Genomic DNA, 13,895 nt, shown 5'->3' with positions numbered 1-13,895 from the left:
GCCAGGTGTGGCAGCTCATGCCTATAATCCCAGCACACTAGGAGGCCGAGGCGGGTGGATCTCTTGAGGTCGGGAGTTCGAGACCAGCCTGGCCAACATAGTGAAACCCCATCTCTACTAAAAGTACAAAATAGCCAGGCGTGGTGGTGGGAACCTGTATTCCCAGCTACTCGGGAGGCTGAGGCAGGAGAATCACTTGAACCTAAGAGGCAGAGGTTGCAGTGAACTGAGATTGTGCCACTGCACTCCAGCCTGGGCAACAGAGCAAGACTCTGTCTCAAAAAAAAAAAATGACTGATTTTTTTTTTTTTCCCCATCAAAGTACTCACAGTCTAGCAGATGTAGATAAATATACACATGCACAAAAAAAGCTATAATGCAAAATGGTAGAGTCTATGGTAAACAGCTCAAAGTATAACTAAACTTGGTTCTTGGGAAGCTTTGGAAAGCATGTAATGTTGAGTTGGCCTGTGAAGCATGGGATCCTTGTGGGAGAAGGGGAAGAGATGTGTTGCAGGCTGTAGAAAAACACATGAGGAGGCACAGAGACGTGGCCTTGGTGTGGCAGGAGAGTGAAGACGACAGAGGACCCTGGAGAGATGGATGAAATGAGTATCACAAAAGGTCTGAAGGGCATGTGGGGGAATGTAAAGGGGACCTAGACTTTTAGACAGTAGGGCACATCAGAGCTTTCTTAGCACATGAATGGCACAGTTAGCACTGATTTCAGATAGATTACAATCACAAGGATAAGGTATATTAAAGTGGGGACGGTGGTGACAGACCAGCTAGTTAGGAGATTGGTACTCTGATCTAGAAAGAGCTAGTCAGGGTTTCTGCCAGCCTCACAAGAATTGAGAGAAGTGATAGCTACTTTAGGAGAAGAATTGACAGCTCAGGAAATTTACCAGATGTGGGAAGTCAGTAAGAGAGTAGAGGCTAGAAAGATTTTAAATGGGATTAAAATAACAAAACTGATTCTTGGCCTTTGGCAGATAGGCATCCCCTTGGCAACTGGCCCACCCTGAAACAGGGCAGAAGAAACTCCAATAACCTCAGCCTTCTCTGGAAGACTTAATCTTCCCAGACCAGTCTGAGGAGAGACTAGAAAGTGACCACTGGTGCCAAAGGAAGGATCTGTCTAGCCCTGAGGCAGCACAATGATTTCTCTTCATTCACTCATCTTTTTAATCCTTTCTTAATCAAACATTTACTAAGCAGCTTCCATCTGACCTGAAGTAACTTGGTGGAGGAAGTAGGAAATTAGATTTTGTGGGATGAATTTTTTCCCTTTAAATTCATATGTTGAATCCCTAACCCTCACCTTAGAATGTGACTGCATTTGGAAATAGAGCCTTTAAAGAGGTAAATAAGTTAAAATGAAGCCATTAGGGTGAGCCCTCATGTAATCTGACTCATGTCTTTCTAAGAAAAGGACACTTAGACACACAAAGAGATACCAGGGATGCACACAAAGAGGAAAGGCCGAGTGAAGACAGGGAGAAGCCATGGAGAGAAGCCTCAGAAGGAACCGTCGCTGCCGACACCTTGATCTTGGACTTCCAGCCTCTGGAACCATGAGAAAATACATTTCTGTTAAGCCCCCCAGACTGTGCTATTTTGTTATGGCATTTCTAGCAAATGAACACAATGGATGACTACAATTTGTAGTGATGAATTTGATACAGTTGAAACCTGGTACCACAGGGCACAAAGGGAATCGTGATCAATTCAGCCCATGAGATCTAGGGGAGCAAGAAGTCCTCAAATGAGGTTCTGAAGGATGAGCAGGAATTTGCCAAGCAAAAATTGAAGGATGCCATCCTAGGCAGAGGAATTTCTGCTTTTGGCTCCTCAGTTTGTCTCTCCATATTAGTCCTGTCCATTCCCAGGGTCTGTTTGCCTCAGCTCTCTTCCAGCTAGACCCTACTTTCAAAAAGAGCACAAGGTCTGTTCTTTCTCTAGGCAACCACTCTGCTTTGCCTGACTCTGCTTGGCTACATCCCAAGAAAGCTGCCTTCAAGAGTCTGCAAAATCACTGCTGACAGCCACAGCCCACATGGCCCTGCCAGCACAGGCTCCTCCAAATGGCACTTCATCCAGAAAGCATTGACCTAGTCTCATGGATTGGCCCTGCTTGAAATGCATGCCTTTTTGTGCACCACCATGACCAGGGAAATGGTGTTGTTCCCTGATTGCCAGGGCAGCCAGGGTGACAATAGCAACCCTGTGATTGCTGCTGTCAGAACCATGTGAAATGGGTTTAGGAAAGAGGAGCTCTCTTATCAAATGTAGAAGGAATACCAGGTAGACAAAAGCAGCAGCTGCTCATTGCAGTATTATTTTTACCGCCATTTAGAGAAGAGAAAACAGAGGCTTGGAGAGGAAGTGGCTTGTGAGCATTAAACATTCGTTCATTAATTCAGCCATAAGTTATTAAGCACGTACTATATGTTAAGCACCATGCTAGGTCCTTGGAATCTATTAATGACTGAAACAAACAAACACTTCTAGTTTTATGTAGATTGAACTAGAGGGGAAAGTGACATCGAAAAAAATAAAATTTATAAATTAATTAATTGTATACCAAGAAGGCGATCAGGAAAAAAAATCGGGGAAGGAAAAGGGGTGCAGGCGGAGATAGTAATAATTTCACAGGGTGAGTCTCATTAAGAAGTTTATATGTAGGCAGAGACATAAAGGAGGTGAACCCGTTGGTTAGGCCAAGGAAGCAGCAATACAAGGGCCATAAAGTAGGAGCTGCGTCTGGCATTGTTGGAGAACAAGTAGGCAGGAGGACAATGTGGCTAGAGAAAAGTGAACAAGGTTAGCATATGAGTCAGGGTGATTGCAGCTTAACAGGTATCACCTTAGGTGGCTTGGGTTTCTACTAAGAACTTACAAGGACCTCAGGCCAGTGCTTCCTGTAAGGATGTAGGCTGCCATTAAGGGAAGTGGGAAGCCATCACAGGATTTTGAGCAGATCAGTACTTTGACCTGATTCAGAAGGGTCACTCTGACTGCAGGGGTGAGAATAGACTTCTCTGTATTCTCAGTAGGAGAAGAAAGCACACAGCTTAAATCCAGCCCTGGCTTTCTCTGACTCCAGAATCACAGCACTTATCCTGTGGTGTATATGGAGGGCCTGGAGCCCTTGAGTGTGGAAACTTTTAGACAGGGAGACCCTGAGGACTTAGCAAGGCCCATGTCCTGATAACCCCCATTTTCCTACCTCCAACCAGGTAGAGGGCATTTCCTAACCAGTATTTCATACCTAGAGAATCTTTCGAAAAGTCTCCTTGCCGACCCCAATCTCTGTGTCAATGAAGAGATTTTGTGGGCTTAAGAACCCCATTTGCTTTTTATACAGATTTTTTTTCCTAGTCTCTTTTATACTCAAGTGGTATTTTTAAATTAATTTCATTGAAAAGGATATTATTATGAAGCTTGCTTAAATAAATTGTACATGCAAAGATTCTCCAAGCCTCTCCTTCAAAGTAGAGCTCTTTTGTGGGCAAATGAAGCCTCCTTCTGGATTATATTTCTATGTCCAGGTTTGCATAATTATTATTGCTAAAAATGTATCCCTTTTCCTCAGGCCTAGCTCTCTGACCTTAGCAGGCAGGATGCTCCCAAAATTGGGCTGGCCCTCTGCAGAGGCCTGGATCTGAGGGAGGAGAGGCGGGCCAGGCAGAGGCAAGCAGGGAGAAGAAGGGCATCCCAGCTCTCTGAGGACCGAGCATTAGCGTTACCTTGGCTGAATGGGGCTGAGCAGGGCATCTTCCTCTCTTCTGACACCACGTCACCAGCACCCTGTGAGGGAAGCTCAGGACCTTTGGAGTTGGGAGATGCTTGGTGTGTGGATAAAAGCAAAGGCTCTAGAGCCAGAGACCTGGGTTCCAGTCTCAATTCTTCCTTCACTAGCTGTGGGTCACCAGGCCAAGTGACTTAATCTCTCTAAACTTAACTTGTCAGTGTGCAATATGACTATATATGGGATAACATGTATAAACACTCCATGTGGGGCCTAGCACAGAGTAAGAACTCTGAATATTCACCATGTCAATATTCATTTAGATGCAAAAGACCTGCACTCAAGCCCACCCCTGTCCTTTATAAACCTGGGCAAGTTACTCCCTTTTCTGAGTCATTTATGAAATGGAGTTAACGATTCCTGACTATCTTCTAGCATTATTTTGGAGTCTGTATGACATCATAAATGTGGAAGTAACTTGCACATTCTTATCATTACAAAGCAAATAATCTCCAGGGTTTTGGACTTTCAGAAGCTTCTGATCTGGATAAACTGACAAAAAAAATATGCTTCACAGACTTGGCACAGTTATTTATAGCCTGGATCCCCTAAGCTGTAAAGTATTTCCTATGGGGGAGCATGCAACAGGACCCCTTGTTTTGGTTTTACTAATGAAACGGGTTTCATATGTTACCTGAGACCTGTAAGCACCACCTGAAACATCCTTGCCATCTACTGCCACTGCACTGCCAACATTTTAGGATACGCTTACTCACTGCCATGTAGTTCAGGGGCAAGGGCGGGAAGAATTGAATAGCAAATGGGCAGAAGGCAATAGAGTGAAAGTGAACGTCGGTACCAAAGAGACCTCCAAGGGAGTCAATGTCAGACAAGCACGTGTAAAATCCCCTTCAGGTAGCTAGTGTTGCACAAGGGTGGAAAGAAATACAAAGCCATAACAATAACGAAAATAGCTAAGGTTTTCAGAGGAAGGAGAACTCACTGGGGTCTGTATGAAAAGCCTTCCTGGAGAAAATCAGAACCGAGAGTAGCTGGAGTACTGGGAAAATAGAAGAGAAGAGCAGGAAGGTACTAAAATCCGAGACCACCTCTATCCTTTGGTTGTTTAGGACTAAGGGGCGAGACTACTCTGGTGCTTTCAAGATAGCCCATCTGAAGGAGCCACTCCTGAGATTTAAAACTGCAAGAATGCTTTGGTCAGACCTGTGATCCAATGGGCTTCGGGGGGGGGTTGTAGGAGGCAGAACTTGTCAGCCTTAATTTTGGTAAATACACCCACTGCCCAACTCTTTGGCATTGAGTAGGAGAACAGCCCCTAACATTTATGAGCCTTTACCATGTGCCCTTAACACTTGTGTTAGATACAGGTACTCCTTCATTTACAATGGGGTTATACTCGGATAAAACCATCATAAATTGAAAACATCCTAAGTCAAAAATGCTTATTTTCCACCAAATATTTTCACTGTACAATGGTTTTGTCAGGACATAACTCCATCAATGTGTATCACTTTTGCACCACAGCAAAGTAAAAAAAAAAAAAATAGTAAGTGGAATTACTGTTAAGTTGGGAATCATCTGTAATTTTAGCTTCACAGGAATGACATGATAAGGTCCTATTACTGTACTAATTATTTACTGCTATATAATGAACTACCACAAATTTTAGTGACTTAAAATAACACGCGTCTATTATCTCACAGTTTCTGTGGGTCAGGAATCCAGGTATGTCTTACCTGGTTCCTTCAGCTCCAGGTCTCTCACACAGCTGCAATCAAGATATCAGCCAGCTCACAGTCACCTCAATTCAACTAGGGTAGGGTTCATTTCCAAGCACACTCAGTGGCTATTGGTAGGTCTTAGTTCTTTGCTGGCTGTTGGGCAGAGGGTGTCCTTGTTTCTTGCCATATAGACCTCTCAATATGGCAGCTTGCTTCCTCATAAAGAGCAAGGAAGGGAGACAACAAGATGGATTTAAATTGATTTCAGAGTCTTTTAAAATCTTATCTCACAAGTGACATCCTGTCACTTATGTGATATTCTCATTAATTACAAGGAAGTTACTAGGTCCACTCCATGAAGGGAATTGCACAAGAGTATGACTACCAAGAGGCTGGGATCTTAGAGGCCTTTCTACCATAAATATGATCTCCATTTTACACGAGAAGAAATGGAAGCTCAGAGAGTTTGGAGAACTTGCTTTCGGGTCTCATAGCTAAGAAACTGGAAGGAGGATATGAATGTGGGTAACCTGAATCCAGAGTGCCAATGCCTTTCATTAGGATGCCCTCCAAATAGCATGAACTGTGCTGTGTGGAAGACAGGCTTTCCTCTTCAGCTATTACCGCTGCTGGGGGGCTTGAGTTAAACCCAATTTATTGTGCCAGAGAATAATCTGTACATCTGGCCTGCCACAACTCAGTTTCAGATAGCAATAATTGTGGCCCTGCTGGAGCACAGAGTAAAGCACTCATTAGAGAAAGTCTTGGCCTTTGGAGGATGGAGATATAGAAAAAAAAAAAAAAAAAAAAAAAACACTGAGTGCCTAGCTGGCACCACCTCAGGGCCTTGGACTTTCATCCATGTGGGGAAGCATTGTCCCCTTATTTTCATGGGGCTCTCTCTTCTCGTCCAAGCTACTGCTTGAGGTTTTTCTGTAACCTCTCCAACCTAAAACATCTGATATACCCATCCCTCTCTATTCTATTTTTTTGTTTTATTTTTATAGCATTTCTTCTGATTTGATATTATTTTACTAATTTTGTGTTAAATTGATGATGATCTGTCTTCTTGCACTGGAACATAAGCCTCACGGAAATCAGACCTAGTCTGTCTTATTTACCCTTATGCCCCTAGAACTACATGCAGAAGGCTCTCAATGGATACTTGTGGATTGATTTGCCACATATATAGCAGACTAAGGGTTAATTGGCATTTAGGTTGTATAAATAATACATTCAAAAGGAAGAGACAAATATCCAATGGAAAATCAACCAGAGATGTGAACAGGCATTTCCACAAAAGGAATCCTGAAATGCAATGAGCTGGAGAGCCCCATTAGTAATCAGAAAAAGAAGATATAAATTTATTTCCAATTGACTGGCAAAAATTAAATGGTTTCACAATCAAACATTATCAAAGCTAGTGATAAACATAAACACTCACATACTACTGGTGAAAATGTAAAGTGGTTTATCTACTTTAGAAAGCAATTTGGCAATGCATAGTTACATTAAAAATTAGCAGCTTCTATGGTCTGCAATTCCACTTCCAGAAGTATATTTTAGAAGAATTCTCAAAGATGTATATGAGAAGACATGTGCAAAAATATTCATTACAGCATTATTTTTAAGTGAAAAGTTGGAAAACATTCAAATGTCCACCTATAAATAAATACAATGTACTATATATAAAAATTATATTCAGCTGTTAAAAATAATGACCCAAATCTATAATACAAATCTCAAAAACATGTTGATGTCCACTTCTGGTTCTGATGCAGTAGCTGTAGCAAACCACTGTTCTAGCTGAGAACAGTAAGAAAAACATTAAAAAAAAATTAATTGTCTTGAAGGCAGCAGAGAGCTGCTGAGGCAGCCAGGAGGTTAAGCTGTGTGCACAATTTTCTGAACTCCACTTTGATGTCTACATTAGCTAATTCTTTGTGCAGGGGCCTGGGAAGCCTGGCAGAGGATAGTTGCTGAGAAATCTTAAGGCACTGAGCAGAGAAACATTGGAGTCTGCAACTGCCAAGGCAGCCAGGACTCCAGGGGCCACAATGCCAGGGTGACTGTAGACTCAGGGAAATGACGTAATAGTCGACGGGCACCTAATTATAGAGATATCTGCAGCATGGTATTATTGGGAGAACTGAATAAAATGAATGTGCCCAATGTGATGTCTTCTTGGCAGTGACTTTCCCTGCAGGAGGCAAGGTGGCGTGACGAATGCGCCAAGGATGTCAGGATGGTGCATCTTTAAGAGATGCTTTGCTGGGTAAATCCTATGTGAAATTGTCTAGAAGTAAAAGTTGTGAGTTTAAATCCCAATTCTAATCTTTCCTTTTTTGTTCGATTTCCTCCTCACAACTTCTGTGTTACTTTGTATATTGTACCATATGATAGAAAGTTAGAGGAATTTAAAGAGTCTGCAAAGTGCTCAAAATTGGAAATTACTTCAGTTTTCAAAATGTGTAAATTTAATTAGAATTGCATAATAATCAATAGTGCTGAATTCAGTTTAAGCTTTGTTTTCACTACTGCCCCATGGCAACAGTCTCTTTGTTAGCACACACAAATCTGTCACCAGCCCATTCTGTTGTTTACCAAAAGGAGTTGGCAGGGGGTCATTTTTGTCACTACTCAGTGTTCTTATAATTAAATTTTTTTCTATATCTTATATCAATGTCACCCAAGGGTGCATTAAGTAGTGGAAATAGTGCTTTTGCTGAAAAACATTTCTGAGAATAAAAACATTAGGAAACAGGATTAGATGTGATAAAATACTATGATGAGGACCAAATATCTGCCAGGATAACTCGAGCAGTTGATTTAGGAAAACACTACAGATAACCTCATTGAAAACGAGAAGCACTATTAAACAGACATCTCTAAATTTTCAGAAAATCCTTATTGACATATCCTCTATTTATTGGTATAAAAGTAAGTTCAAAAACAAAAACAAAAAAGTTACACTTTCTAATGGTACTTACAGATGTACAAGTCTCAAAAGTGAAATCTATCCTTCTTTACATGTGTGCCTGTAAGAAAATTAGCTTTGAATTATTCAAACGTGTAATTATGTGACGTTTCCAGCAATGAATCATTTGTGTAGAAAGGGACTGTCTTACACTGACCTCCACAGAGGCTCTCGTAGGCCATAGTTCTCTGTGGATGGCCTGTCTTCCTACCTAAAGACATCCTGAGAGCAGAATCCAACTCCCCCAGCCTGTGCCCTCCCAGCACAGGGGCCAGGGAGGTTTCCCACAACCCTCTCTCCCCTAGGGCAGTTGTTGGGGGTCTGTGGGGCCAGGATTGCTCCCATACCTCCCAGAAACCTCACCCTGGGCCTAGGGGACAGGCCTAAGATTGCAGGGCTTCTGATGAGGCTAATACAATGGGCTGGCTAAACCCTGAATAGTTAAAGTCTAAGAACTCGATAAGGCGGTGAAAGCTCTGTGCAAATGACGGCCGCCTTCCAAGTCTTGATAATTTCAATATGTTTCTCAAACTTTGCAGAGAAGTCCGGCCTCTAGCCAGACTCTCACGATAACCCAAAGCAGCATCACCCTTGGATGTGCCTTTGCCTGGACCCTTAGGTCCCCAGAGCATGTGAAGCAGGTTGAAGGGTGGCAGACAGCATGGCCTAAATGCCACTAGGAGCAGGGGGCTTCAGCATCCCCATCACAGCCTGTTTAACAAGTTCTCGCTTTGGGCCTCAATTTCCTTACGTGCAAAATGAAGCTTGTGTTAGATTATTTCTGAAATTCCATCTTTTTTAAATGAGTGTATGAAAATAACAAGAAATTGACTATCCACCATCTCCCTCCCAAAAATTTGAACATATATTTTACAACACAACCACAATAACCTTTCCTTCCCTTAGTGCTGATCCCTGCTACCTTGAGTTTAACAATGCTCAGAGACCTTTCCTGTGCTTTCTGTTTTATGATTTGAATATGACGGAGTCCAGAGAAAAAGAAGAAAATGTCTCCCTCTTCTCAAGACTATCCTTCTGTCTCCACCTCTCCAGCTGTGAAATGAGAATAACAATCATTACCATAAGGAAATACTTATCTCCAAGGGATATGGGGAAAGTTCATGAGATAATGGCGCCTGTAGCTGCCAGAGGAGGAGGAAGGGGAGGAGAAGTCCCTGACACCCACCCCAAGGGGTGGTAGCTCTTTAAGGGTCATAGGGAATCGCTCCAGGGGCCCAGGTGGGAGCAAGATGGGAGTGTCAGGAGCGTGGGTTTGCAGCTTGGCTTTATTATTACTATTGTTATTATTATTATTTTTTAACTTCCGGGGTTTTGGTTCCTTGCCTTTCCTCCTCCTGCTGGAAGATTCTGGAGTCAGAGACCCCAGGAACTCCTGCCTTGACATTCCCTTTTTCAGTACTTCTATTCCTGTCATTGGGACCACTGTCAATATCCTGGCAAACCATTTGACATTTTTCCCCAGCAAAGCTGTTTCTGAGTCTGCATTCAAAGAGCAGACTTTCTTAAAATTAGAATTTGGTCCTGCTGCCCTTCAGCAATTTGAGGTACCCAATCCAGGGTTGAGACAGGCCAGTTTTATTTTTAGGTGTGGATAGTGTCTTGCTGTTCCCCACAGAGAATCTGAATCTTTTTGGCCTGTGGCCACACACTTGTCCTCAAGGCCTCACCATGGCTGGGCTGTGTCAGCTCACACCTGAATCATTGCCTTAGCTGCTACCCAGTACCCTCCAATCTCTCGGTGCTTCATCCATCCCTCTGGGTGCCCTTCCGGCCCCAATACTTTTATCAGCAGCCTTCAGCACCTCCCTACTCAAAGAATCAACTCACAGCTACCTATGCCACATCTGTTTGGGATTTTCAAATACAACACTTTGCTTTTTCATCATGATGAGTTTTGAGGGTGGTAGGCAGTCTTATTATTGTTTCAATCTTAAAAATTAGAAAAGTGGGGCACAGATAGTAGTTTGCCCCAACTCAGTGTTAGAGATGGAAAGCCAGAGAGGAACCCCAGGATGACTGGATCGAAATATAGGGCTCTGTGTATGCTTGATGGGCTTTCTTCCTTTCTCAGTGATTTTCGGCCTTCACTAAGCATTAGAATCACATATAGAGGATTGAAAAATAATAATTGTTCCAACTCATTCCCCCAAATCCTGTCTGATTCAGCAGGTCTGGGGACTGGTATAGGCATTTTCAAAATGGTGAGACTGTGGTTCTTCCTAAATTGAAAACCACTATCCTCTCAAGTAAAGACCTAATCGTCTTTTCTAGCCTTACCTCCCATGTTATCCAGATACCAACCTTGGGTCAGGCCAGACTGGTAAATTCATTGTGTCCTGGATTTCTCTTGCTCTATCTGGCCTGTGCTCCTTTGTTTCTATGAGATCCTCTGCCTAGAATGTTCTTCCCAGTCCTCTATCCTTACCCAAGAATTCTCCTGCCAGGGTTCAATTCAATCCTGCCTTTTCCAGGAAGGCTGCCATGAATCTCCACGGCCATGGGGATTCGCCCTTCATGGAATCCTTAGTTTACTCACAGCCAGGAGGAATTATTTTGGCATTTATCATTTATTGCCTTATGTTGCTACAGATCTGTTTCATGGGTTACTCTTGTCTCCGCGGAGGGACTGCAAGAGTCACAGAGAATGTGAGAGAAGGCAGAAAGAATGAATAGAGGATTCAAAGTCAAGAGTCTTGGGTGTGACCCCTGACCCAACCAACTATTGGTGACATGACCCTGAGCTGAGCATGGTTTCCTTACTGTTATTTTTGCTATCATTTGTTCACTTTGTCTTAGAGCTTTAGTGGTCTTCATTCCAAAAAGAAAATAATGTAGGAAACCAATGATTTCAAGATTCTGTATCAAAAAGCACCTAGCAGCATTACTGTAATCTCAGAAGCTCTCAATATCTTGCAGGTCTCAATCTGAGACCTAAATCCAAGCCTTCTGTCTAATTCTGTTCTAATTATACCATGCTAATATGAAGACTTGGATTTTCTGAAAAAATCACAACTTAAAAAATGTGATTTTTCATCACATCCTAAATGCAAGGAAATCCCAGGTCTTTACCTGTAAACATGTGTTGAACTAAAGAATGAGCAAATGAAGCACAACTGAAGTTCTATAGGAAACATGCAAAGAGGAAAAAGAAAAGGAATGATCACATCCGACAAGGGAAGTCTGGAACGTCTTTGAAGATGTGATATTTAGCTGTTGAGGTTTTAGGACATAAATAATTTCTCTCTTCCTCTGAGGATTCAGAGTCAATTCAGTATGGGCACTAGGGTCAGAAGGAAGAAGCTCAAATTATCAGTTGGTAACTCTGGATTGGAAAGCAGGCCTCTTTCCCCTGCCTTTGCAGTATAAACCCTTATGAGGGCAGGGCCAGTCCCAGGCAGACGTTCTCACCCTACCCACTGCAGAGGGCATTACTCCTTCATGCCAGTCCTGCCCCCGTGGAGGGACTTGCCCTGAGCATGGGGCTTCATGACTGCCTCTAGAAGGCAACCACAGGGAGAAAATAAGTGGGAGCAAGGAAAGAAGCCCTTGATCTACAGGCAGGAGGAGCCCTGCAGACGGCAGACGGAGGGATGGTGGAGCTGAGCCGGGTATACTTAGGTCCTGATCCCAGTTACTCCTCTTCCCCTAGGAAGAGCGAGTCAAAGATGGAGCCAGGGGCTGGAAATGATCCTCCATCTTTTCTCCTCCTAAAGACAGTGGTGAAACACTCCACTTTGACTCTCCTCTCTGTGGAAATAGGAGGTATGGGTAAGTATTTCTCCCTAAAAATGGTCATGATGATAGCAGGCAGACATTTAAGGACAAAAAAGAATCAGAGGAAACTGTATGTATAAATTATACGTATGCACGCCTGATGTGTGAAAATGTGGAACATGTACACGGAAGGGAGTGCTCCCTGGTGCGTGAAGCCTGTGGTGCACAGAAGAAACTAGAGGAGAAGAAGGAAAAAAATGATATTGCCGGATTTGGAGAACCTCAAATTCCAGGCTTAGGAGTTTGACTTTGATCATCAGGCAGTGAAAATCTATGCCTTTTATTGGAAACATAACTCTAAAGCATCTGCCTGCGCCAGCATAGCAAGCAGTTCTTGTCATGGCAGAAAAACTGTCCTTAGCCACCCCCTCCACTTGACCTATTTGTGAGCAATCCTAGGTGGAGTCCCCTGGACTCGAGAATGAGATCATGCTGCACATTCACCTAAAATATATTGCAGGAATTCTGCAGCCAAATATCCTTGACATGAATACAGAAACAACGGAAATACAACAAGCAGATGACTGAGAATTGGACCCACTAGTGGGGATTTGGAGGTGGCAGAGTGCAGCCTGTGGAGTGTTTGGCCCCGAGGCTCACATCATTCTGAGGACAGGGCAGAGCTGCAGTGAGCACTTAGTGAGGGTCAGAGGTAGCATGCAAACATGAGCTTTGGACTCATTAACTCAAGTAAGAAACAGCATTGGGGGAAATAAAGGCTGACCCATCCACAGAGGAATTATATTCAACTCTGGCGAGAACCACACCAACAGTCCAACGAATTTAAGAGATGTACTTAACTAGCGTGAGGATGAGTCCTCTAATTTCTGTCTCCAAATTGGATGGCATGGACTCTTTATATTTATTCAGCACACTGCAATGTGTGAAGCCTTCACATGACATTATTCATGAGTTTTCACAAACAGCTCTGTGAAGCAAGGAGAGCTAGGGGGGTACAATCCCCATTTTAGGAAACTGAAGCCATGAGTTCCATGAGGAGGTCTCAACTCAGGCCAGCTCTCCCTCTGGCTCCATTGTAACCTTGTGGTTTTATTGATGGGGGCTTACCTTGAGGAAGAGGGTGCAGGAGTTGATCTGGCTCATCAGTCTGTCCCCCTGTAGAGGTAGAGGCCTGTGCTAGAGAATATTGTTACGGTCCTTCATCCTATAAGGTACCATCCACACACACTATTTCCAAAGTGACTGAATTTGCTTAATCCAAAGTGGTTAAGTAGAATGACAAACAGAGATGGGGTGTTAAAATTAGGGTTAACTGACAAGATTAAGAACTTCCTATACTGCTAGATGTATTTTCCTCCTTTCCTGGGCTTTTAAATGGGCCTAAAATATATAAAAGGGGATACAGAGGTACAAACTGGTAGCTCTAGGACCAGAAGATGTTTAAACTAGTGTTTTAAAAAGCAATAGTTTGAACATCAAATTCAAGTCATGTACCTTCCAGTTTGACAAGGTTTGTACCATTCCCTATTGTCTTATATCAGACCCACTTTTATTCCTTCAGTCAGTTAACAACAATTATTTACTCTACGCCTGTTCTGAGCCGGGCATGCCCCCATAATTACATTTTCATTACCTGCCTGGGCCCACAGACATTTGAATAACTGGT

The sequence above is a fragment of the Hylobates moloch genome, unplaced genomic scaffold (genome assembly GCF_009828535.3).
Source record: "Hylobates moloch isolate HMO894 unplaced genomic scaffold, HMol_V3 SCAFFOLD_13, whole genome shotgun sequence".
NCBI classification, from domain to species: Eukaryota; Metazoa; Chordata; class Mammalia; order Primates; family Hylobatidae; genus Hylobates; species Hylobates moloch.
This window is presented reverse-complemented; position numbering follows the sequence as displayed.